General features: G+C 43.7%; 1 long non-coding RNA gene and 1 pseudogene across 1 annotated transcript; one reads left to right on the forward strand and one right to left on the reverse strand.

Moving 5' to 3' along the window:
* Nucleotides 1–5,326: 5,326 nt before the first annotated feature.
* LOC147998322 (uncharacterized) lies at nucleotides 5,327–11,904 on the reverse strand. The gene is made up of 2 exons (XR_015646665.1): nucleotides 11,725–11,904; nucleotides 5,327–6,828 (listed from the first exon to the last, which is right to left on the reverse strand). It is a non-coding gene; the product is annotated as an uncharacterized LOC147998322 (long non-coding RNA).
* Nucleotides 11,905–13,656: 1,752 nt separating this feature from the next.
* LOC134484208 (presenilin-associated rhomboid-like protein, mitochondrial) lies at nucleotides 13,657–20,903 on the forward strand (annotated as a pseudogene).
* The last annotated feature ends 3,672 nt before the right edge of the window (nucleotides 20,904–24,575 follow it).

The raw sequence follows: 24,575 nt of genomic DNA on the forward strand, positions 1-24,575 counted from the left end.
CACTCGGGGTGTTGGGGGGAGTTCTATCATAATTCCCCCTCTTTGTTTTATTAAATAGGATTTGAGCGTCCGATGAGCGCGCTCTATGATTCCCTGTCCTTGAGGGTTGTAGGGCAGGCCCGTCAGATGGGTAACTTGCATCTGAGCACAAAACTGACGGAATTTTTGAGATGTATAGGCGGGGCCATTGTCAGTTTTTACACATCTTGGCTTTCCCCAAGCACTCCATGCTTCAAGGCAGTGCTGAATGACATGTGTTGTTTTTTCTCCTGTAAGTGGGGTGGCATGTAGAATGCCAGAACATGTATCTATAGATACATGCACATACTGTAATTTTCCAAAAGTAGAATTATGAGTAACATCCATTTGCCAGATTTGCAATGGCTCTATTCCTCTCGGGTTGACCCCGATGTGAGGAACTGGGAGGAACTGGCAGCACTGTTGGCATTGGGTAACTATATCACGTGCCTCTTTTCTAGTTATAGAGAAGCAGCGGCGTAAAGTTTCCGAGATAACATGGAAATTGCCATGATAAGTTTTAGCGGCCTCTAGAGGAGAGGCCAGGGCCACAGCTATCATTTTTGTGGCTTTGTCAGCCAAATCATTCCCTGAACTCATTGGACCAGGGAGTCCAGAATGGGCCCGTATATGAGTAATATATACAGGGAATCTCCTATTTATTAAAATAATTTGGATTTTTTGGAAAATCTCTGCTACCTTGCTAATTGTCTTAATTATGTCGGCGGTTTCAAGGATATTAACAGCATTGACCACATAGGAGGAATCTGAAACAATATTTAGAGGCATCTGGAATTTTTCAAGGACCTCCATGACCACTAGGCATTCTACCACTTGGGGTGAGGTTTCAAAATATTGTCGTGAGAACACTTGGGAATTTACCACATATGCTCCCACCCCTGTTTTTGACCCATCCGTATACACTGTTATCCCTTCTTTTAACGGTCTGTGGGATGTGACGCGAGGGAAAACAACAGGTTGTGATCTAGCAAAACGTAATAGGGGATGTTTAGGATAATGATTATCTATCTGTCCAGCAAAGGAAGTAACTAACACTGCCCAAGCATTTGAGGTAGCAGCTAATGTTTGAACCTGAATGGCTGTATATGGTACTATCAAAGTTTTGGGTTCTTTCCCAAAATGAGTAATAGCTGCCTTCAACCCGCGGAGTGCAAGCTGAGCGACAGCATCGGGATACCAGTCAATAACCTTAGCAGGAGATGCATTGGGATGGATCCATAATAAAGGCCCATTCTGCCACAAGACAGCTGTTGGTAATTGCATAGTTTTGAAAACGCACAAATCAAAAGGTTTGGTTTCATCAATGCGCTGCAATTGAGCATCCTGTAAGGCCTTTTCTACAACTTGTAAGGCCCGGTTTGCAGCTGGGGTCAATGCTCTTGGAGAGGAGATATGAGAGTCCCCTTCCAAAATATCAAATAAGGGCTGGCTTCAACTCAGCAGAGGAAATCTTTAAAAATGGTCTCAGCCAATTTATATCTCCCAATAACTTTTGGAAATCATTTAAGGTATGCAAATGATCTCTGCGAATCTCTAATTTCTGGGGAACTATTTTTTCAGGATAAATGACCGATCCCAGAAATGAGCCAATTTCTGCAATTTGAACCTTTTCTACAGCGACTTGTAGTCCCCATCGTCCCAATGTTTTGATTAAGATGGAATATGAGGTCTGTAAGGTTGTTAAATCTTTATCACATATTAAAATGTCATCCATGTAATGAGCCAGAAGCAAAGATGGAAATTGCTTCCTTATAGGTTCAAGGGCTCGTTGCACATATATCTGACAAATAGTGGGGCTATTGGCCATGCCTTGAGGTAGGACCTTCCACTGAAATCTCTTATCAGGTTCAAGATGATTAGTAGCTGGTATAGTAAATGCAAACCTCTGTCTGTCCTGTGGACACAAGGGGATGGAAAAGAAACAATCCTTAATGTCTATAATTATTATCTTCCATTGCTTAGGTAAGGCGGAGAGTAAGGGTAGGCCTCGTTGGATCGAGCCAAATAAACGCATCTGTGCATTAATGGCTCTCAAATCATGGAGAAGTCTCCATTTTCCTGATTTTTTCTTTATCACAAAAATAGGAGTATTCCATGGTGAAATGGATGGTTCTAAATGACCAAGCTGCAATTGTTCATTAACCAATTTAGTGGCAGCTTCTAATTTTTCAGAGGATAGATGCCATTGAGGAACCCATATAGCCTCCTCTGTAAGCCAGGGTATGGGCATAGAACCCTCAATGGCACCTAGGAAAAACCCAGGCCTTGTTTATGGGGGTTTGCGACTGGTTCAATGGGCGTGAGACAGCCTTGTTCTAATCGCCCTAGGCCTTTCCCTTCCTTATAGCCCATCCTTGACATCATGTGGGCCACTTGTGGGGGGTATTCGTTAGATAAGGTTAGTCCCATGGTCTGCATAACATCTCTCCCCCAAAGATTAACAGGTAGGGGAAGTACATAGGGAACAAATTGTCCCTGTCGGCCATCGACAGTCGTCCAAGTTAGAGTGGCAGAGCTGATTTTAGGGCACGACTGGTAGCCTAAGCCTTGTAGCAAGTGAGAAGATCTTATGGTAGGCCATGATTGAGGCCACCATTTTGAGGAAATTATACTTTTATCAGCCCCAGTATCCAGAATGCCTTCAAATTTCTTTCCATTAATTTCTAAGCTCAATTTTGGGCGGTTGTTAAGATGAACCACCAAATATGCCAAATCATTACCAGTGGACCCCATGGGCCCCTTGGTATCCTGTATTGTGGTTTGGGAGCACGGAAGGAGTAATAACTGTGCTATTCTATCTCCTTCACTTATGGAAAAAAACCCCATCGGGACTTGAACAAAGAATCTGAATATCAAGAGAGTGCTGAGCTTCAACAAGGCTTGGATGGACTATCAGTCCTTGTAGGGCGAGAGATCCTCTCCCAAGGACAAGGCCTATGGTTCCTGGGGGCAAAGGCCCCACAGTCTGAGCAGGAATTGGCTGAATGCCCATCTGGGGCATTAGAAAGAAGTCGGAGGCGGCACACAGGTCCAATTTTGTGTCACCTCTTGGGGAGTCTCCTCTGTCAGGGTCATGGCTTTCTGAAAGTGGTTCCCATATCTTTGAGGGCCCTGGGACCGGGGGCCCAACGATCCGTTTTTTTGACATCTCATTAGGCTGAGCTTCCAAAGGAGGGAGTAGTTTTCCCTTAATATCCCTCACTGAGCGGCACTGGTCAGGCCTATGGTAGCCCTTGCCACATTGGGCACAGATAGTTGCAGGCCTCCTGTCTCCCTTGGTTATCCTACAGTCTCTTTTTAAATGGCCCATTTTTCCACATTGAAAACATGATCTTGTATCTGTCCCTTTAAGGGGGCGTTGCAGGGACTGGAGAATGGCGGCCGCCAAGCCTGCGTTAGTAAGAGGCCCGCCGAGTTCTCTGCAGACGCTGAGCCAGTCCTGTAATCCTTTGTTTTTTCTGGGTGCTATAGCTGCCCGGCATTCCTGGGTGGCTTGCTCGTAAACGAGCTGTTCTATGAGCGGTGCTGCTTGCTCCGCATCACCAAATATTCGTCCTGCAGTCTCTGTCATTCTGGCTATGAAGTCTGAGAATGGTTCCTGAGGTCCCTGGATGATACGAGTAAGTTGATTATCGGCCCCGCCTTTCCTAGTGAGTGCCTTCCAGGCCTTAATGGCCAAGCTGGAGACTTGAATATAAGCGCCCCAATGGTAATTAGCTTGGTCCGCTGCGAAGCGACCCTGTCCTGTCAAGAGTTCAAACGTTCATTCCTGCTGTTCAGGCATTAGAGCCGTGGCGTTAGCTCTAGCCTGTGTTTGAGCCGCCTCATACCAAAGCACTTTCCATTCCATATATTGGCCCATGTTAACAAGGGCCGCCTTTGCAATCATCTGCCAATCGGCGGGTGTCAGATGATTTAGAGCCAGCCTTTCAAGAATGGTTAGGGTGAAATTGGTGTAACTCCGTACTTTCTGACAGACTCCGCCAGCTCTTTTATCGATTATATTCGACTGGGGCATGAACCCGCTCACCCTCCTGCGTTTCAAAGACCGGGAACGTCATCCGCAGCTTCCTTCTCACCCTATTGGGGACTAAAGAGAATGCGCAAGAGCGCGCCTCATACGGAGGGGGTGTGGTTGGCGACTGCCGCGGCAGAAGCTTTTTATTACCTTTCTTTTGTTCCTCGGGGTGATATTTCTCTTCCTCATATCTAGCTGCTTCCTCATCTAACTCGGCCCCCTCCTCTGAATCTAAGATTCCATTCTCAGAGCTATCAGAACTGTCGAGGTTCAGCGCTTCTAGCTCTTTCACAGGGTATATGCTGGCTCCCCCTCCTGGTTGCTGTGTAGAGAGAGAAGTGCCGGAATCTGAAAGCTTTAACACTCCCTTATCCGCGGACTTAATGGGAGGGCTTTTTCTTTCTCAGGACGTCCTTTTTCTTGCGCGCGCCTAATCTCTCACTACGTTCAGTTCCTGACATACTGTCTCGAAGTACCTCGAGTGTGGTCTGCCCTCCTACAACTGCTGCCTTGCACACTTCATCTGCTAAGCAATTTTTGACTAGTTTCCAGATGGCTTTAGTTCCTAGACGCAGATCTTTCTCTGCCAATTTTCTGTCTAGGTCCCTTCCAAGTTTGTCGCATGAGGCAATTGTAAACGAGCCTGAGCAGGCAAACCACGGAGCCACTCTGTCCACTTCTTTCACAAAGTTTTTAAGTGTTCTTCCTCCAATTTTAATGTCCCTTTGCTTTAGCACCGTTTCCAGAGCCGTGATCACAGACTGTGAGGATCCCATGAGGGACCAAGAACACTCAGCGGCTTATCTACGTCCGTCTGACAAGGCGTGAGTAGAAACAGACATGCCGCTCTCTTATATACGGGAGTCTTATGCGCACTTCCCGGGCGGTGCTATCGCGTCCCTGCTCCCCAACAGTAAAGGGGAGCTGCGCGAAGCTCACTTATTTACAAGAGACTGAGACGCACCTCCAGCTGCTGTCCTTTTAGCAGCAGAAATGGTGAAAACAGTACATAATAATAAGAAAGAGTAGGGTGGCTCCGAGAACAAATACCATAGCCTCAACAAATCCTTCCCAAGGCGGCAACAACCCCAGACCAAAATCCAAGAAAGGCATGCCTCTCTGAACGTATTTTTTTTTTACCTGCAGTTCTGAATCCTCCTTGTCACCAAGGGGTCTCCGGAGGTGCTGATGAGGTCTTTTTCCCGGGTTTCTGGCACCAAATGTCCCACGCTACGTCTCACCAGCAAGTATGACGCAGGACACAAAGGATCCTTCTGCAGAAATAGCTTTAATGCATCTTGAGAGCGAGAGCACAAGCTTACAATACAGAGACCCTGAGTGAGGGAAAGACCATCCCTTATATAGGAAACTATCCTCGCCTAGGACGTGTCATTCTCTGGCTGGTCGCTGCCAGATGTGCCAGATGACGTACCACAGCATACGTGTCCCCCTGAGTGAGGAATTTACCAGGCGCTTGCGTATTGCCCTTTTATTAGGTGCATCCTGCCGGATATCGGCGCCATCTTACAATGGAGAATGTGAGAACGGCCCTCCACAGCGCTCACCATTATATCGGTTATCACGGCGGCAGTTATACCAAAATCTCGCCTCTGCCTAAATAGTGACATGAAGGAGGATGTTTCAACCGGAACCGGAATCCAACGAGGGACCCGAGCGGCCAGGGCTCGAGAAGCCCGTCTTGAGTCCCAACACTGGGACATCCAGCAAGTAATATTGCTGCAATTTGTAAATGAAACATTAGAAAGGATGAGCAAGAAGGGAGGATAAACACAAACCGGAGTGGGCAAATAGACAGTCTTTTTTCTATTGTGCGATTAAGCAACTGAATTGAGATAGATGAATTTCCCTCTAGGGCAATAGCATCCTCATCTGGTGTAGCATTGAATTTCTGACATATCTCGGCCTTGCCATTATAGCTGGCCTTTCCTGAAGAGCCCCCTTGGAGGAAGGCCAAGACATTGAGATCTGTGCAGCTGCCATTTATGCTGCACAGTATCCATTTGTGAAAGGGGTGTTGAGTCGCGCTCTGTAGGAAAAGTCCTTCCCTCATTGTCATTTCTCCTTCTGATTCATGCTGTAGGTTGGGGGAAAAGGTAAACTTCTCACGGTCATCGGCCCAACGTGCCCACCTTGATTGACAGTCTGTCCAAGGGAGTGTGGACGCACGATCATCTTTATCTGGGTTACAATGGGGAAAAAGCTTGGGCTGATAGGCCTGACCATTGTCAGTTCTATAACTGGGAAAGGTCAAATTAAGCCAAACCGCATTTTGAGTGAACAGCAGTCTATGGATGGTCCAATTATAAATACCATTAGTGGTCTCTCTCATCACATTCTTTCCTCGCCAAGCCCCTTTTCTGGACCAAGTGTCAAAATAGCCCGGGGCCCTTTTGCTTAGGGGAATACAGTCCCCTTCCTGGTTGAGCTGGAAGCAGAGTGACCCTTGTTCTGAAAATCTTCATTTTTCGCCTAAAGGGGTCATGGTTTGATCAAAGGGTAAATAGGGGAGGTCTAAGGTCTTGTTGGTCATGAAAAACTTTGGGAAAACAACCGATTCATGTCTAACAGGCATAGGTTTAGGAAAGGCTGACAGGATCGCCCATCTCTGGACTCCCTCCATCTTGGGGATTAGTGTCCCCACGAGCAGGAACACTGTCAGAATCATTCTTCTACAACTCGATGGTTCCTTCCTCTGCATGAATGATTCTTCGAGTCAGCCATTCCGGCACCCAGAATGGATTTGCTTCTTCCTGTGGAAAAACACAAACAGCTCCCCTGGATCTTATTAAAATAGGATCCGGGCCTTTCCATTCTCCAGATAAAACATCCTTCCACTTGACCATCTCCTTTGGGGTTCTAGCCTGTGAGCAATAGCGGTCCGCCGCCGTGTTGCCATGATCATCAAGGTTTAGAAAATTAAGGGTAAGGAGTGCCATGGAGACCGCTACTCTTGGTGCCATAGGCAAGATCTCCTCCATTCTCCCTTTTTGCTTGGTTAGATAGGATTTGAGCATGCGATGTGTGGGCTCCACTATGCCCCATCCTTGGGGATTATATGGAAGTCCCGTCAGGTGAGTGACATCCATCTGACGGCAGAATTGTTGAAATTTATGGGAGGCATAGCTGGTCCATTGTCTGTCTTAAGGATTTTAGGCTTACCCCATGCACTCCATGCCTCAAGGCAATGTTGAATCACATGTGAAGTTTTCTCCCCTGTTAAAGGAGTGGCGACTATGATGCCAGAACAGGTAACAATGGAGACATGAAGGTACTGAAGTCTCCTGAAGGAATGTACGTGAGTGACATCCATCTGCCAAACTCGTAGCAGACGAACCCCTCTAGGGTTGATACCCACATGTGGTACAGGCAGAAATTGACAACAATTTTTACATTGCTTGACAATATCTCTGGCTTCCTTGTGGGTCAAAGAGAACCTGCGGCGCAGGGTCTCTGCTGTGACATGAAATTGTTTATGAAATCCCTAGCTGTTTCCAATTGTGGAGAAAGCAACAGGGCAATCACACAGGTGGCCCAATCCGCTAGATCATTTCCCTTTGTCATAGGGCTGGGTAATCCCGTGTGAGCCCTGATATGGGTAATGAACACTGCAGCCTTCCTATGAAGGAGGGCATACTGTATATTTTGAAAGACAGCAGCAACCCTGCTGGACGACTTAATCACACCAGCGGCTTCCAGCACTTTTACAGCATTGACCACATAGGAAGAGTCTGAGACAATATTCAATGGACCAGGAAACCTCTCAAGTACCTCTAGCACTATCAAACATTCCACCACCTGAGGGGAGGATTCATTGTATTGTCTAGAAATAATAACCTGATTATTTACCACATAGGCTCCTATTCCTGTTCGGGAGCCATCAGTATAAACTACCTCCCCATCAGGGAGTGGGTGCTGAGATAAAACTTAGGGAAAAACCATGGCCTGACTTAAAGCAAACTGTAAGATGGGATGTTTGGGATAATGATTCTCAAAATGCCCATTAAAGGCTGTTGTCAACACAGCCCATGTATCTGCTGTGGCTGCCAAGACCTGGATCTGAGCCAGCGTGTAGGGCACAAGTAAACGAGCAGGTTCTCGCCCAAAATGTGAAATGGCAGCTTTAATTCCTCGCAAAGCGAGCTGAGCCACTGCATCTGGATACCAGTCAATATTTTTGGCAGGGGAATCATTAGGATGGATCCACAACAAGGGCCCATTTTGCCACAGAACAGCCGTTGGTAACTGTATGGTTTTAAATATACACAAATCAAAGGGCAGAGTTTCATCTATACGTGTCAATTGAGCCTCTTTTAGAGCCTGTTCCACAACTTGTAAGGCTTTATATGCCTGTGGTGTCAATTTCCTCAGAGAGGCAATGTGTGGATCTCCTTCCAAGACATCGAAAAGGGGCTTAAGTTCTGCGGAGGGAATTTTAAGAAAAGGCCTCAGCCAATTAATATCCCCCAATAACTTCTGGAAATCATTCAACGTATATAAATGATCTTTACGGATTTCCAATTTTTGAGGGAGTATTTTATCAGGATAGACTACTGAGCCCAAAAAGGACCCAATTTCTGTAATTTGAACCTTTTCAGTGGCTACTTGTAAACCCCATTGCCCCAGCTGTTGGATTAAGAGAGGATAAGCACATTGTAGGGTTATAGAATTTTTATGACACATAAGGATATCATCCATATAATGAACCAGGAGTAAGGAAGGAATTTGTTTACGAACTGGCTCAAGCGCAGCCTGTACAAACAGTTGGCACATAGTGGGACTGTTAGCCATGCCCTGAGGCAATACTCTCCATTGGTATCTTCTGTCCGGTTCTGTATGATTAATGGCCGGCACAGTAAATGCAAACCTCTACCTATCCTGGGGACAAAGTGGAATGGAGAAAAAACAATCTTTTATATCTATGATAATTACCTTCCAAAGCTTTGGTAAAGCAGAGAGCACAGGGAGACCCCGCTGAATTAAGCCAAGCAGCCGCTTTTGTGCATTAACTGCTCTGAGGTCATGAAGTAACCTCCATCTGCCTGATTTCTTTTTTATTACAAATATTGGGGTATTCCAGGGCGAAGTAGAGTGCTCTAGAGGTCCAAGTTTTAATTGTTCTTCCACCAGCAATTTTGCTGCCTCCAATTTTTCAGAGGATAGAGGCCATTGAGGAACCCACACCGCATCTTCTGTAAGCCATGGTATGGGCATCAAACCCTCAATGGCCCCTAGGAAAAACCCAGTCCCTGTCTCCCCACATTCCCTTCCTGAGGGATTAGAGTTAACCTGCCTTGTTCATTCCTTCCAAGGCCTCGGCCCTCTTGATAACCCATCTTTTTCATAATATGCAAGGATTGTGGGGAATATTCATTAGTTAGAGCCAGACCCAATCCTTGTAGTATATCTCTCCCCCACAAATTAACAGGCAAAGGTAAAACATAAGGGATAAATTGTCCAGACCGGCCCTCGGGGGCTCGCCATTTTAATGAACGCGAGCTGATTGTTGCACTGGCTTCATATCTGAGCCCTTGTAAAGAATGAGAGGATTGAACGGTAGGCCAGGTTTTAGCCACCAATGGGAGGAGACAATTCTTTTATCTGCTCCTGTATCTAGAATGCCTGTAAATTCCTTTCCATCAATTAGTAAAGAGGGTCTGGTAGCCAGATCTAATGTTAAATAGGCGGCTGGGCCGGTTTTCTGGTCGCCCTGATTGCCATTTGGTAAAACTAATAGTTGTGCAACAACATCACCTTTAGAGAAGGAATAAACACCCCGAGGGCTTGAACAAAGTACTTGAAGTTTTTCTGTATTATCATGATCTATAATGGCGGGAAGAACATTAACACCTTTAATGACTACAGGGACATGTCCTATCACCAGGCCAATATTGTCATTAGGAATAGGTGTTTTAATATAAAGAGGGATAGGCTGAACTCCCATTTCAGGTATTAATAAGAAGTGGGTGGAGGCATAGAGGTCCAATCTTGTTGAGTTTCCTGATTTTCTATAACTGGGGTACTTTGTTGGTACTGAGGGCTCCACCCCTGTGGCATTTGGGTCCCATATATTTTTGGGGCCTGAGACCGGGGGCTCCGTAACATGTTTTTTTTTTGATTGGGACCATCTATCTGATGCCGGGAGATCGGCGGTAACACTCGGCCCTGAATGTCCTTTTTTGAGCGACACTCTGTGCACTGTGCACAGAGTCCTGGCAGCCTCTTTTGTTGTCCCGGACAGTCTTTCTTTAAATGGCCAGGTTTGCCACAGTTGTAGCAAGTCATTGGCTCTTTTTTATTTATTCTACATGAGCCTTGGATGATTGCGGCGGCGAGGCCTGCATTGGTAAGCGGTCCTCCCAACTCCTGGCATACGCGCAGCCAGTCTTGTAACCCTTTGTTTTTTCTGGGCGTGATAGCCGCGCGGCATTCTTGGGTAGCCTACTCAAAAACTAATTGTTCTATCAGAGGCATGGCCTGCTCTGTATCTCCAAAAATGCGTCCCGCGGCCTCGGTTAATCTGGCCACAAAGTCGGAGAAGGGCTCTTGGGGTCCCTGTATGATCTTGGTTAGGTGACTCTCTCCCCCTTTTCTGGATAGCACCTTCCAGGCTTTTACTGCTGCAGCGGCAATTTGAGGGTAGGCGCCCCAATCATAGTTAGTTTGATTATTCATGAACTGCCCTTGTCCTGTTAACAGGTCAAAGGTCCAATGTCTCTGCTTTCCTTCGGCCATGGCATTAGTCTTAGCTTGTGATTGTAGGGCATCATGCCATAAGGCCTTCCATTCCATATATTGGCCCATGCTTGGCAGAACTGCTTTAACGACCGTCTGCCAGTCTCCCAGTGTCCTGGCTTGTGTGGCAAGCCTTTCTATTTGAGAGATGGTAAAGTTTGCACTGACACCGTAATTTCGGACTGTCCTCGGGGCATTCTTTCCCTGTTCTATCGCCTCTGATGGTGGTAAGACCGCAGAGGGGCCTGGTGCTTGAGATCAATCAGTATCATTTTTTCGTTGCAACCTTTCACTACGCTCCGTTTCTGACATGCTTTCCTGAATTTCGTCCAGGGCCTCTTGACCTGCCGCTATTATAGGACGAAAAATGTCTTTACCCAAACAATCCTTAACCATCTGCCAAATTCCTATCGTTCCCGGCCTCAGACTACCATGCAGTAGCTCCCTTTTTAAGTCCTTCTCTAACTTGGTCCACAATGCAAGTGTTAGTGACCCCGAGCAGGCATACCATGGGGCCACACGATCAACCTCTTTCAAGAAGCCCTGTAGGTTTCGCTTTGACAGCCGGAGGTCATGTTGCTTGAGAACAGTTTGGAGCGCCGTAAGCGCTGAGTTTGAGTTCCCCATCTTGCTCCCTTATGTACAGGAGAACTGATGGTATGGGGAAGGCACGGCGGCTTATCTATGTCCTTCTGACAGTGCCCTGGTGTAAAATCGTGGAATGCGGCTTATCTATGTCCGACTGACAGTCCACTTAACACCAGCTGTGGTGAACGCAAAACGAAACCAAAAGAAAAAGAGCAGCAGCTGTCACCACTATAATAGAGGCCTCAACAGCACCCTCAGCAGAAGGAGAAAGATATGATAGGTCAAGACAAAGCAATTCAGAAATTATCATGTCTCTTGGAGCTTACCTTAATTCCTGCAGTTCGGGATCCTCGCCACGGGTGGAGGGTCCCCTCGGCGCCGGCGATGTCACGTGTCCGGGTTTCGGCACCACTTGTCGCGCTCTACTGTCTCGCCAGCAAGAACAAGACACGGACAACAGGATCCTTCTGCAGTGAAGCGTTTATTGCTTCTGGATGAGGAAGACCCAGAGCCCGATAGGTCAGGCTTTTTATAGCCCCAAAGGCAGTGTGTCTGCTTCCAACTGGCTGCTTGCCCATGACCACACAGACAAGCCCCGGGGTGGGCTGTGACTTGGCGTGAATACTGGCTTGCACTTGCGCACACAGCTTGTTTACTGGTAGTGCCTGCGGAAGCCGGCACCATCTTGTACTGGCGACTAGTCTGCTGGCTTCCCATATGCATGTGCAAAGAGCCTTCTGAGAGTGTGTGTGTGTCTGTTTGTGAGTGTGTGTGTGTGTGTGTGTGTGTGTGTGAACTGTTTTACAATTATTCTTTCACGGCAAAACTGGAATCATTCTGTTCAGGACAGTTTATACTTTGTTTTTATGTGTGTTCACCTGTGTGTGCATGTGCACATAGCCTTCTGAGTGTGTGTGTGTCTGTTTGTGAGTGTGTGTGTGTGAGTACGTGTGTTTGTGTGTGTAATGCACCTGCATATTAATGTGGAGAGAGAGAAAATGTGTGAGCACACATGTGTCTAAGTGTACAAATCCATATATGTAAATGATTATTTGAACTGTGTAAGCCTGTGCATGTGTTCATGTGTGTGTGCGTGAGTGTGTGTGTGTGTGTGTGTGTGTGTGTGTGTGTGTGTGAACTGTTTTACAATTATTCTTTCACGGCAAAACTGGAATCATTCTGTTCAGGACAGTTTATACTTTGTTTTTATGTGTGTTCACCTGTGTGTGCATGTGCACATAGCCTTCTGAGTGTGTGTGTGTCTGTTTGTGAGTGTGTGTGTGTGAGTACGTGTGTTTGTGTGTGTAATGCACCTGCATATTAATGTGGGGAGAGAGAAAATGTGTGAGCACACATGTGTCTAAGTGTACAAATGCATATATGTAAATGATTATTTGAACTGTGTAAGCCTGTGCATGTGTTCATGTGTGTGTGCGTGAGTGTGTGTGTGTGTGTAAGTGTGTGTGTTCATTGCATGTAGATGTTGGCATTCAGGTGAAGGCCACAAGTATTTGTTAAGAGACTTAATCTATCACTTTCTGATTTATTCATTGAGGAAACATCTCTCACAAACCTAAGAATTGACTGGAGGACAAATGGTCCCACCCAGTCACCATCTCCAAGACATCTGCTTATAATTGCATGTGTCTCTATAGCCAGCATTTTGATTTGAAAGACTTTGTGGAACGGATAGTCCTAGAATAGAGGAACTGTTTAGGAAATTATTTAGGTGCAGCCTTTCATGATCGTGAGCAAAGTGATGCTCATGTCAGGAACATATATCTGGTATAGTATATGTGTCAGACACTGTCAATAGGACCACACAATGGCCATTTTCTCAAGACCATCCAGGTGTTATCAGGGTGCCCATTTAAAGAATGGATTCATTTAGTTATCAAGTAGTTATAGGATAAAAGGGAGTTCCATATATCACAGTAGAGGCAGAAGCCAAGATCTACATGTGTGCATCTCTGTGATACCTATATTTATATTTGTTTTCATAGGTAATATATATATATGTGTATATATATATATATATATATATATATGAAATGTGTTCATCATATGCATTGCATTGAAAGATGAAATCACACTTCTATATATTATTTTGAGATAGGGTCTTACTCTGTAGCCCTAAGTGCTCTAGAACTCATTATGCAGACTGACTTAAAATGTGCAACAGTTCAGTCTCTCTCTCCCAAGTCCTGGGATTGTGAGTTTCCTCAATCACACTTATCTTGAAATCACACTTGTAGGCAATGCCCTACTTCACTATTGTAGCAAGTACGTGATTCTCAATTTCACGATTATTATTTAACACGATTTTGGAACTTTAGTATGTGTGCATTTGTATGCATTATTTTATGTGCAGTCCGCATTTTTACCACCTCATATCTCTGTATTAGGAACTAACACTTTTCCTAGTCAAGACACTACGTTTACTAAGAAGGTAATACTGGAGACAGCAACACAGCCCAGGCAGCAGTCAACCTTATGTCAAAGAAGTGGGTGTAATAACTAAAACCACAAGAAGGAAGTAGAGCTCTGACTCCCACAAGTTGTCGTCTTTGTCCTCTGACATCTAGCAATGTGCTCTGGCATATGCACACTCTGCCCACACTAACATAAATAAATAGATAGAAAGATAAATAGATAGATGACTAAATGAATAAATAAATGAAAAGATGGATCAATCAATCAGTAAATGGAGTAACTGCTCTAAGATTTAATATTTGGATGGGAATGAAAGTTGGCGGAAGAGACACCACTTGGCAGACATTTGGAAGGTCTGGGGTCTGATATCCCCCACACAAACAAAAGTCAATTAAAAAACCAACTGCAAATGATGAGTACTGCACTATATACTACTTCAAAACAAACGGCCAATAAAGTAGATTTCCTGTGTCTGGGGGAAATTTCTCAGTGTCAGAGCATAGGTTTTGCATGGGTTAGACACTAGTTCATTCTCAAGACCCCAAAATTAGTACAGTGATATTCACAGCCCAGTAGAAGATTTTCTGCAACTGTGGGTATGAATTATGAACTTACAAACAGAGGGACAGATCTGAAGCCAAATGACCATATATATAGATCATATAATAATGTATGTGGGGTACCAGGTACGATGGTGCCTGGCACTGCATCTGATGGCCTACAATGTATCCCCAGGACCCACATGACCTAAGCAGAGAAACATTCCTGCAAGTTGTCCTCTGGCATTGACATGTTAAGCAAACGTATACGTATATGGAAAGAATATAAATGGGTATAACTTATTAGAAATAAGACAATCTTATTACCTATTGAAATAGAATGTAAAACTAATCCTTTACAAGACATGTACCTTATTTAAAGGCATACAAATAATATCTTGAACACTTATATACAAGCACGTGTACCTGAGTATAAGTAGAAATCAGGGGGGAGTTATGACGTTAATGTATAGGGAAAACTAAAATGAAAGGTGCAATAAAAGTGTTTGAAGCAAACACTAATGCAGGTCTAAATTCACTAGGAAAATGTTAGCCATTCATGCCTACGTTCAAATCATGCAACAGAGCATCGACTGAAGCTAAAATACAAGAAAGATAAGAAAAAGATATGAGAAGTGATTAAAGATGGTGGATGAAATTAACATGCCTTTCTGAATGCAAAACCAAGTGTGGGAAAATAAATAATTCAACAATGAAAAGACCTGCATAATGAAACCTCAAGGGCAATCCCATAGGAACTCATAGAGAACTCCATTGTAATACAAGCTAACAATTTCAATATGGACATAGAACATGAGTGATGACTGACTCCATGTGAGGCTAGTAGATCTTGGACACCAATGAGAATACAAATTAAGATTGTGGAGAATGTGAACATTGACGAAAACAGGCAGTTTATAGTCTGAGGCTAGAGTATTCCTACTATTGTCTTGAGACAAAGTCTCCTGTGCGGTCCTGACAGGCCTGGTTGAAGTCCTAGAGATGCAAGTGTTTCTGCCTCCCATCCGCTGAGGTCTTAATGGCCTGTGCCGCCATGCCTGGCATAATTGAGCTATTTGTGCTCACATGCACAGTATTAATACTTCTTCTGTTGCAGTGATAAAATGGTGCAGTGGACACAAACTAACAGGGAAGCATTTGTCTTACACTCACTTTGGTAGGAATAGACATTTTAAAGTAGGGAGGACAAGGAAGGAGGCCGGTGTGTGAGCAAGAGCAGGAACATGACTGAGCACATTTGCATCCACACTCAAGAAGCACAGAGAACACCAGTGCATTGAGGCTATAAATGCCAACGCTCACCCAAGTGATGTACTTGCTCCAGTTAGGTTCTCCCTGCTAAAAGTTCCTCCCCTCCAACAGAGCACCACCAAGTCACTATGGTTATGATATCCATGACTTCAGCATTGAGATATAGATGCACTCTGTTTTCCCATGCAAATCCTACAACTTCTTAGAAGAAATTGGAAAGCAAATTAGCACGCTGATTAACCATTTCTATAGAAATAAAAAGGGCCCAAATTATATAATGAAGGAAATGTAGAAACAATGCTACTCGATGTGAAAACACATTATATACCAACAGTAGTGAGAGAGTGTGCTACATTGTCTAGATAAACATGTACCTAAGCATGCTGGGATAAGCCCCAAATCCCAGCATTGGGAATCAGATGGAGGAGAGTCAGGACTTCAATGTCTTCATTGGTTATATAGTGAGGTTCTGCAAGTGTGGAGTACACGACACCCACCATCTCAAAGAAGCAAAAGAAACAAATATCAAAGGAACACACAGAGTCCAGACACATTCTCACAAATACATGGGCGGCTGATTTCTTTAATGGTAGCCCCTTGCCTTGAACCTCAAGTGCACCTCACCTATCTTTCCATGCCTCAGCAGTCCAGGAGACCCTGACCTGCCTTGTCTCTGCCTGTCAGGCAGACTTTATCCCTCTTTTATTCCCTATGCTTCAGAGAGGTGGCAAATGGCTCCAGACACTGTATAGACCAGACTGCTACACATGTATGCTCCTCTCGTCGCAGTGTTCTATGTTTGGGGGTTAAGCCCTCTGCTGTGGTCCCTGTTTCCTCGGACAGTGGATGGTCAGGAAACATAATGGAAAGTACAATCAGCACATCTGAGAGTATGACTTATTGGAGGGTCATCGTGGTTTGGCTGGTAAAGCATTTGTTGCTCTGGAGAAAGGAGAGAATCATCTCCCAAGAATTGTTCTCGGATATCCACACATGACTGGTTTGCTAATGTCCTTAGTGTCCTATGTTACTGTAACTGATAACTCTAGCTCTTTCTTTAAGACTTAAATTACACTTATTGATGAATGTATGTGACCAGTAAAGAACAAAGTTTCCCATTATGTTTCCCCTGAACTTTCTCAAACAAAGCCCCTTGAAATGGTAGAAGGAATCGCTGCTCACCTTCTGAGAATTGGTTTTGAAAATGAAGTGTTCCTGACATGCTCTAGTTTTAAATGTTTGTTTCCTGCCTAATGGCTCCATTAGGAAAGTTGTGGAAACTTAAGCAGAACTGTAGGAGAAAGTGGTTCTCTTCAGATTCTTCTGAGGGAATATATTATCCTACAGGACTCTGAGATTCCTGTAGGCATGTGAGAACGCCTCTCCTCTGACAGACGTTCCAGCTCATATGTTATACTGTAGTTGTATGTGTGTGTGTGTGTGTGTGTGTGTGTGTGTGTGTGTGTGTGTGTGTGTACATACATATATACATACATAGATACTCGGGTCAGGAATAGTTGCATCTGTCTTCCCTCCCTCAAAGAAATTCAAGTGCTCACCTCTTGGAACCCATCAGCTTGGTGAAGAGAATGATCCTATCACTACATCACCTAAGTAGACATTTTAACGGAGTCCACAAAGACGTTGGTTTCCATGGCAACCACAACGCTCCAGTTCTCTGTTCAGTAACTAGGAACGTTCCTCCCAATCCTCCCTTCTTTTCTCTCAAAGCAGAACTCATTGACCTTTGCTATCTGTCACCTGAGAAAGACACCCACTAGGGAAACTGCCACCAGCTTGAAAGCAGAGCTTCACTCAAGCTCAGAACAAAACAATCCTGGACGCACATCCACGCTGTACTTACCAGACTATTAAAACCTTAGGGAAATAACTGGATTATTGATGACCATTGTCCTTATGGTCCTAGATGAACGCTTTAACCAGCAATTACATATGCATACATGCTCTCCTAGCATAAAATGAAAGCCTGGATATCTTGTGAAGAAACAAAACCAGAACACAAAAAGGACCCCGAGATGCTGGGAGTCGAACCCAGGCCCACTAGAACGCAAGGCAGTTGCTCTACCAATGACCAACATCAGCTAGGGTACCAGTCCGTCCGTCACAGTCCATATAAACCTAGGGAGACTGAAGCAACATGGCTACAGCTACAGGGAGCTGTAGCACTCTTACAACATGCCAGGATCTGTATCTCTTCACTGCCTACAATTAATAATTTCAAATCAAGTGCTGCTATGGGATTTCTTTTGTGAAAAAAGAAAATATACTCAACAAAAACAAAGTAATAGTATTAAAAACAAGAAATCATTTTTAAAAGAAAGTAGAAAAACGTTTATAGAAAAATGACAACAGGTAAAAAAATAGGCCAATGCAAGGAATGCTCTCCAGCTTCAGACCTGCTCTCTTCAAAATCATGTGCGAGCCTAAAAAAACAACCCTCCCTACTTATCCCCCACTGACAGGAAGAACTGAGTTTTGGGCCTCTGCCTGTTTCTGGTTGCTCCCCATAGTTATATAGTGACTTAGTACTGGTTTTGTGAAGCCTTTATTTTTCTGGACTCAGGATATACTGGCTCACTTAAGGATCTCTTGCCTACTTTTGCTCAGACTGCCTCCCTCTGTGTGATCCTCTGTGGGCTATACTGGGTGTCAGTCACAAGGCATTGTATGTTCTACACAAATGTTCTAAAACTGAGCTAAATTTCCAGCCTCCCTGTGTAAATTTAACACCAGAGAGAACAGGATTCCCCCTCCCGGTCACCGAAATACCTTATGACTCTTTTATGTACCTTATCTATGTCTCAGGTTACACATAAAAATGCAATGTTCATTCCCTCGGGTGTGAAATGGTTCCTCATTGAGAATGTATGTGTTCTACACACAGCCCTTTATCGGTGTATAAACTTGTATGCAAGCACTTTATTTGACCTAACACTAGGGGTTAGAGTTTGTAACTTTTAAAATCTATACCCGATCGGATAAGTAGAGATATTAATATGATTATATCTATCAACACAAATATTTATGTAATGTTTTGATATCTAGGCTTGCTTAAAATTTAAGTCAGATTTACAGTACAGCTGAACAGTACCTGTGTTTAATTTTCTGTATAAAATAAAACTCAAACTTTTAAAAATAAAAGAAATCATAAGTTCTTCAAAACATGGCAGACCCACAATGAATTTTCAGTATCGTGTCAAATTAATAATAATGAGTGACTGCAGGGTATGTCAATCGGCATAGGTTGGGAAGATGGCATTGAGAGTTGGCGTAGAGTGAGGCTGGGTCTGTGGTCATGAATGGGTGCCTCCAGTGAGCTTCGGTTACTGACATGTCTGCGACTCAGACTCTGGGGCTCCCTGACAAGGGTTGAAGTAATTTCTTCAGCAAGCAAATGTGAGTTTGGAAAAGCACCGAGGAAGGATGAACCTTGAAGATCAAACACAGGGTCAAGGGGGGAAACATAGAAGAAAGTGTCTTGATCCTGTCCCTGAAACAGACTTTTATCCTTCCCAGTATCATCCCTTATTTCTCTGAAAGCACAACTCATTCTTCCTTGACATCGTTCACCCGAGAAAGCATACCCACTAGGAAACTGCCAGCAGCATGAAGGCAGAAGCTGTGAGGAAACATAATCCTAGAGCGATGACCACGCTGTACTCCCCAGACTAAGAGGTCTCCATGGGAACGTCTTCAAGGTTAGAGTGGAATATTGTTGTCACGGGTATAGATGAGAACTTTGGCCATACGCCCCAGACCACCGAGGTATTTACGGACACGTCTTCTAGATCCTGTCTAGAAACTGATCCTGAAGAGAAAAAACAAAAGCTTGGAGAGGCTGGGAATCGATCCCGGGACACATACGTGCAAAGTATGCGCTCTACCAATGAGCTACAACTCAAAGCCCACTAGAGACCCCCTTTCCAGCATATATGAATTCACAGTGACACAAGATGCTTTTATAGTGCCTGAAGATATTTATATCACATATTTGTATACCATTATTGGCAATTTTTATGTCATCACATATGAGAAAAGAATCAATTTCCAATGCAAAGAAAACAAGAACAAGAACCATAAGAAATTTTGTGCTCTGCAAAACATGGCAGACCTACATCACTTGAAAATATTGTGCTAAATTCATTATAACGTGCTTCTGAAGGATTAGGAACACCAGGCAATATTGAAGGAAGGATTGGGTAGATGGCATTCTGAGGTTGGTTACAGGGAGTCTACGGTTGCCTTTAGTCTTCTGGGCCTCCCTTCTATGGAGCCCTCCAGGAGCTTTCTCAGACCCAGGCTCTGCGACTGCCCAAATCCGGGTATAAATTTTATCTTAGGCAACATTGTATATTTACAAATGTTCTGAGGAAGGAAGAACCTTGAAGATCAAACACAGGGTCAAGTGAAGAAGCATACAAGAGAAGTACCTTGATCCAGCCTCTGAAGGAAACAGTTTATTTTATCCCTAGGTCTAGCTTATATCAACACAACAGAAGGCTTTAATTCCACTATTTAGGCCACAGGCTGTATATTTGAATCAGCTATATTTAGCAATTTGAATCACCGAAATCCAGGGTACAGATAAATGTTGATGACATAAAAGTTAATGGTTGGACAGCATATGCCCAGAAAAGCAAGTAGATATCAGAAAGGAGATCCACAAGTGGTGTAATAGCCTAGGTGGTGGCCAGAAGCGGGTGACAGGCATCGTAATCACCACATCTCTCTCATTCTGCTTATGGACACCCTGCATTCCCTACATCTGACCATGTACATATTCTGTACACACAACCCAGCCTCAGAAGTCCTTTGGTCTCCAAGTTTCTGTCCACAATTTCTCCTTATTCCTCATGGCACAAATGTCTGTTTTGTGCAGCTTCTCATCCAGCATTGAGAACATTCTGGGTCAAGAACAGGTGGAACCCATGTTCATGTGTTCAGGTGTTATTTTCAATTTTGTCAGTTATGTGTGTAAAGTTGCCACATTAAAATAAGGACCTTCCCTTGGTGCTTCGGGATCAATCATGGCAAATGTTGCTGCAATCTGCACCACGATTCCAGACCCGAGGCTCCTTATCATCTTCCTCCGCGTTTTTGCCTTCATGGCAGGCAATGCCTTAAAAGTAATCATTGTCTTGGAACTAGCAGTGATGTTCCTGGGATGGATAATTTTTTATACGATATATTTCTTTATTTACATTTCAATTTTTTCCCCTTGCCTGGTGTTCTGTCCTTAAACCCCCTATCCCATCCCTCCTCCCCCTCCCCTTTCCCCATAAGGGTGTTTCTCTCCCATCCAGCCAGCTTACCACTCCTCTGATGTTCCCCTGCACTGGGAGTCCAACCTTCGCAGGACCAAGGGCTTCCCCTTCCACTGGTGACCCAACAAGTCTATTCTGTGCTACATATGCATTTGGAGCCTTGGGTCAGTCTGTGTATAGTCTTTGGGTAGTGGTTTAGTCCCTGGTAGCTCTGGTTTGTTGGCATTGTTGTTCTTATGGGGTTGCAAGCCCCTTTAGCGCTTTCAATCCTCTCTCTAATTCCTCCCACGGGTATCTCTCTTCTCAGTTCAATGGTTTGCTGCTAGCATTCACCTCTGTTTTTGACATGTTCTGGTTGTGTCTCTCAGGAGACATCTCTCTCCGGTTCCTGTCGGCCTGCACTTCTTTGGTTCATCCATCTTAACTAGTTTTGGTGGCTGTATATATGTGGGCCACATGTGGGGCAGGGTGTGAATGGCCATTCCTTCAATCTCTGCTATAAACTTTGCCTCCACCTCCCCTCCTATGAATATTTTTGTTCCCCCTTTTAAGAAGGAGTGAATCATCTGCACTTTGCTCACACTTCTTCTTGAGCTTCATGTGGTCTGTGGATTGTATTTTGGGTAATTTGAACTTTTGGGCTAAAATCCACTTATCAGTGACTTCATACCATGTGTGCTTTTCTGTGATTGGATTACCTCACTCAGGATGACACTTTATAGTTTAGTCCATTTGCATATGCATTTCATGAAGTCATTTTTTTTCGATAGCTGAGTAGTAATCCATTGTGTAGATGTAACATATTTTCTGTATCCATTCCTCTGTTGAAGGGCATCTGGGTTCTTTCCAGCTTCTGGCTATTATAAATAAGGGTGCTATTAGCATAGTGGAGCACGTGTCTTCCTTATATGTTGGGGCACCTTTTGGGGTTATGCCCAAGACTGGTATAGCTAGGTCCTCAGGTAATTTAATGTCAAATTTTCTGAGGAACGTCCTGACTGATTTCCAGAGTGGTTGTACCAGTTTGCAATCCCACCAACAATGGAGGAGTGTTCCTTTTTCTCCACATTCTTGCCAGCATCTGCTGTTACCTGAGTTTTTGATCTTAGGTATTCTGACTGATGCGAGATGGATCTCAGGGTTATTTTGATTTGCATTTCCCTGATGACTAAGGATTTTGAGCATTTCTTTAGGTGCTTCTCACCCTTCGATAGTTCTCAGCTGAGAATTCTTTGTTTAGCTCTGTACCCCATTTTTAAATATGGTTAATTGGCTCGTTAGAGTATAATGTCTTCAGTTCTTTCTATTTTTGCATATTAGCCCTCTATCGGATGTAGGATTGGTAAAGATCTTTTCCCAATATTTTGGTTGCCATTTTGTCCTACAGTCCTTTTGTGAGCCTTTGCCTTACAGAAGCTTTGCAGTTTTATGAGATCCCATTTGTCGATTCGTGATCTTAGAACATAAGCCATTGGTGTTTTGTTCAGAAAATTTGCTTCTATGAAGATCTGATAGAATTCTGCAGTGAACCCATCTGGTCCTGGGGTCTCTTTGGTTGGGAGACTTTTAGTAACTTCTTCTTTTTCTTTAAGTGTTATGGAAATGTTTATGTGGTTTATCTAATCTGGATTTAACTTTGGAACCTGGTATCTGTCTAGAGAATTGTCCATTTCATCCAGATTTTCTAGTTTTGTCGAGTATAAGCTTTTGCAGTAGCATCTGATGATTTTTTTTTATATTCTCAGATTTAGTTGTTTAGTCTTTCTTTTTATTTCTTATTTTGCTAATTTGGATACTCTCTCTGTGTCCACTGGTTATTCTGGCTAACAATTTATCTATCTTGTGCTTTTTGTTTCTACTTGGTTGATTTCAGCCCTGAGTTTGATTATTTCTTGCCCTCTGCTACTCTTGGATGTGTTTTCTTTATTTGTTCTAGAGCTTTTAGGTGTGCTGTCCAACTGCTAGTATATACTCTCCCGTTTCTTTTTGGAGGCACTCAGAGCCATGAATTTTCCTCTTACCACTACTTTCATTGTGTCCCATATATTTTGGCATGTTGTACCTTCATTTTAATTAAAGTTTAAAACTTGAATTTCTTTTTTTCGTTCTTGATCAAGTTATCATTGAGTAGAGGGTTTTTCACCTTCCATATGTATGTGGTCTTTCTGTCCTTTTTTTGTTATTGAAGACCAGCCTTAGTTGTGTTGGACTGAAAACATTCATGGAATACTTTCAATCTTATTCTTTTTGTTGTGGCCTGTATTGTGACTGATTGTATGGTCACTTTTGGAGGAGGTTTCTTGAGGTGCTGACAAAAAGGGTTATTCTTATGTTTTAGGATGGAATGTTCTATAGAATTTCTTTTTTGGTCCATCTTTTCAGGTCTATAGGTTTCATATATGTTTATGCGCATCTCTTGATTTAGGCTATGGAAGTTCGTCTATAATTTTGTTGAAGATATTTCCTGGCCTGTTAAGTTGGGAATCTTCACTCTCTTCTATACCTATTATCCTTAGGTATAAAGCAAAAGAAGGCAAGAGATCCTTAAGCGAGCCAGTATATCCTGAGTCCAGAAAAATAAAGACTTCACAAAACCAGTACTAAGTCACTATATAATTATGGGCAGCAACCAGAAACAGGCATAGGCCCAAAACTCAGTTCTTCCTGTCAGTGGGGGATAAGTAGGGAGGGTTATTTTTTAGGCTCGCACATGATTTTGAAGTGAGCAGGTCTGAAACTGGAGATCGTTCCTTCCATTGACCTATCCTTCTTGTATCTGTTGTCATTTTTCTATAAATACTTTTCGCAGTTGGTAAAAAAAGGCTTCTGATTATATAATACCATTACTTTCTTGTTTTGAGAATAGATTCCTTTCTCATAAAAGAAATGCCATAAAACTCCCATAACAACAGTAAATGGAAGTTACCAATGATCCATTAACATTTGATGCAGATCCTGGCCTGCTCTAAGAATAGTGCAGCACAGTGTAGCAATGCTGCTCCAGTCTCGCTATTTTGATATTGGATGCTATTGAATCACGTGTAGGCTTGGTGATGTAGCTTAATGGTAGAGCAGCTACCTTTCGTGGGAGTGGTCCTGGGTTTGACTCCCAGCATCTCAAGTCTCCTTTTTCTGTCTTCAGTTTCTTCGCGACATATCCCAGGATTTAACTTTGTTAGGAGGGTATATGTATAATTACTGCTTAAAGTGCTCATCTAGGACCATGACAACCAGGTGCATCTATAATCTAGACGATATCACCATGGAGTTTGCCATAGTCTGGTGAGTAGAGTGTGGATGTGCCTCCAGGAGTAATTTGTGCACAGCTTGGGTGAAACTCTGGTTTCATGCTTCTGGCAGTTTCCCTAGTGGGTGTACTTTCTCGTGTGACAAGGGCGAATGACTTATGCTTGGAGAGAAAGGATGGGAAGATTGGGTGGATCATTCCTATTTACTATGCAGAGAGCAGGAGCATTGTAGTTGTCATGGAGACTTAGGGTCTCTGTGGAATTAGGAGTGGACAGGTCTGAAGTGGGCAGACCTTGCATTGGTCTAACCTTTTTGTACCTGTGCGCATTTTTCTATAAACATTTTTCACAGTTTCCAAAGAAAATAATTCTTTGTTCTTAATACTATTACTTTCTTTTT

This window comes from Rattus norvegicus, chromosome X (genome assembly GCF_021556685.1).
Source record: "Rattus norvegicus strain SHRSP/BbbUtx chromosome X, alternate assembly SHRSP_T2T, whole genome shotgun sequence".
NCBI lineage: Eukaryota > Metazoa > Chordata > Mammalia > Rodentia > Muridae > Rattus > Rattus norvegicus.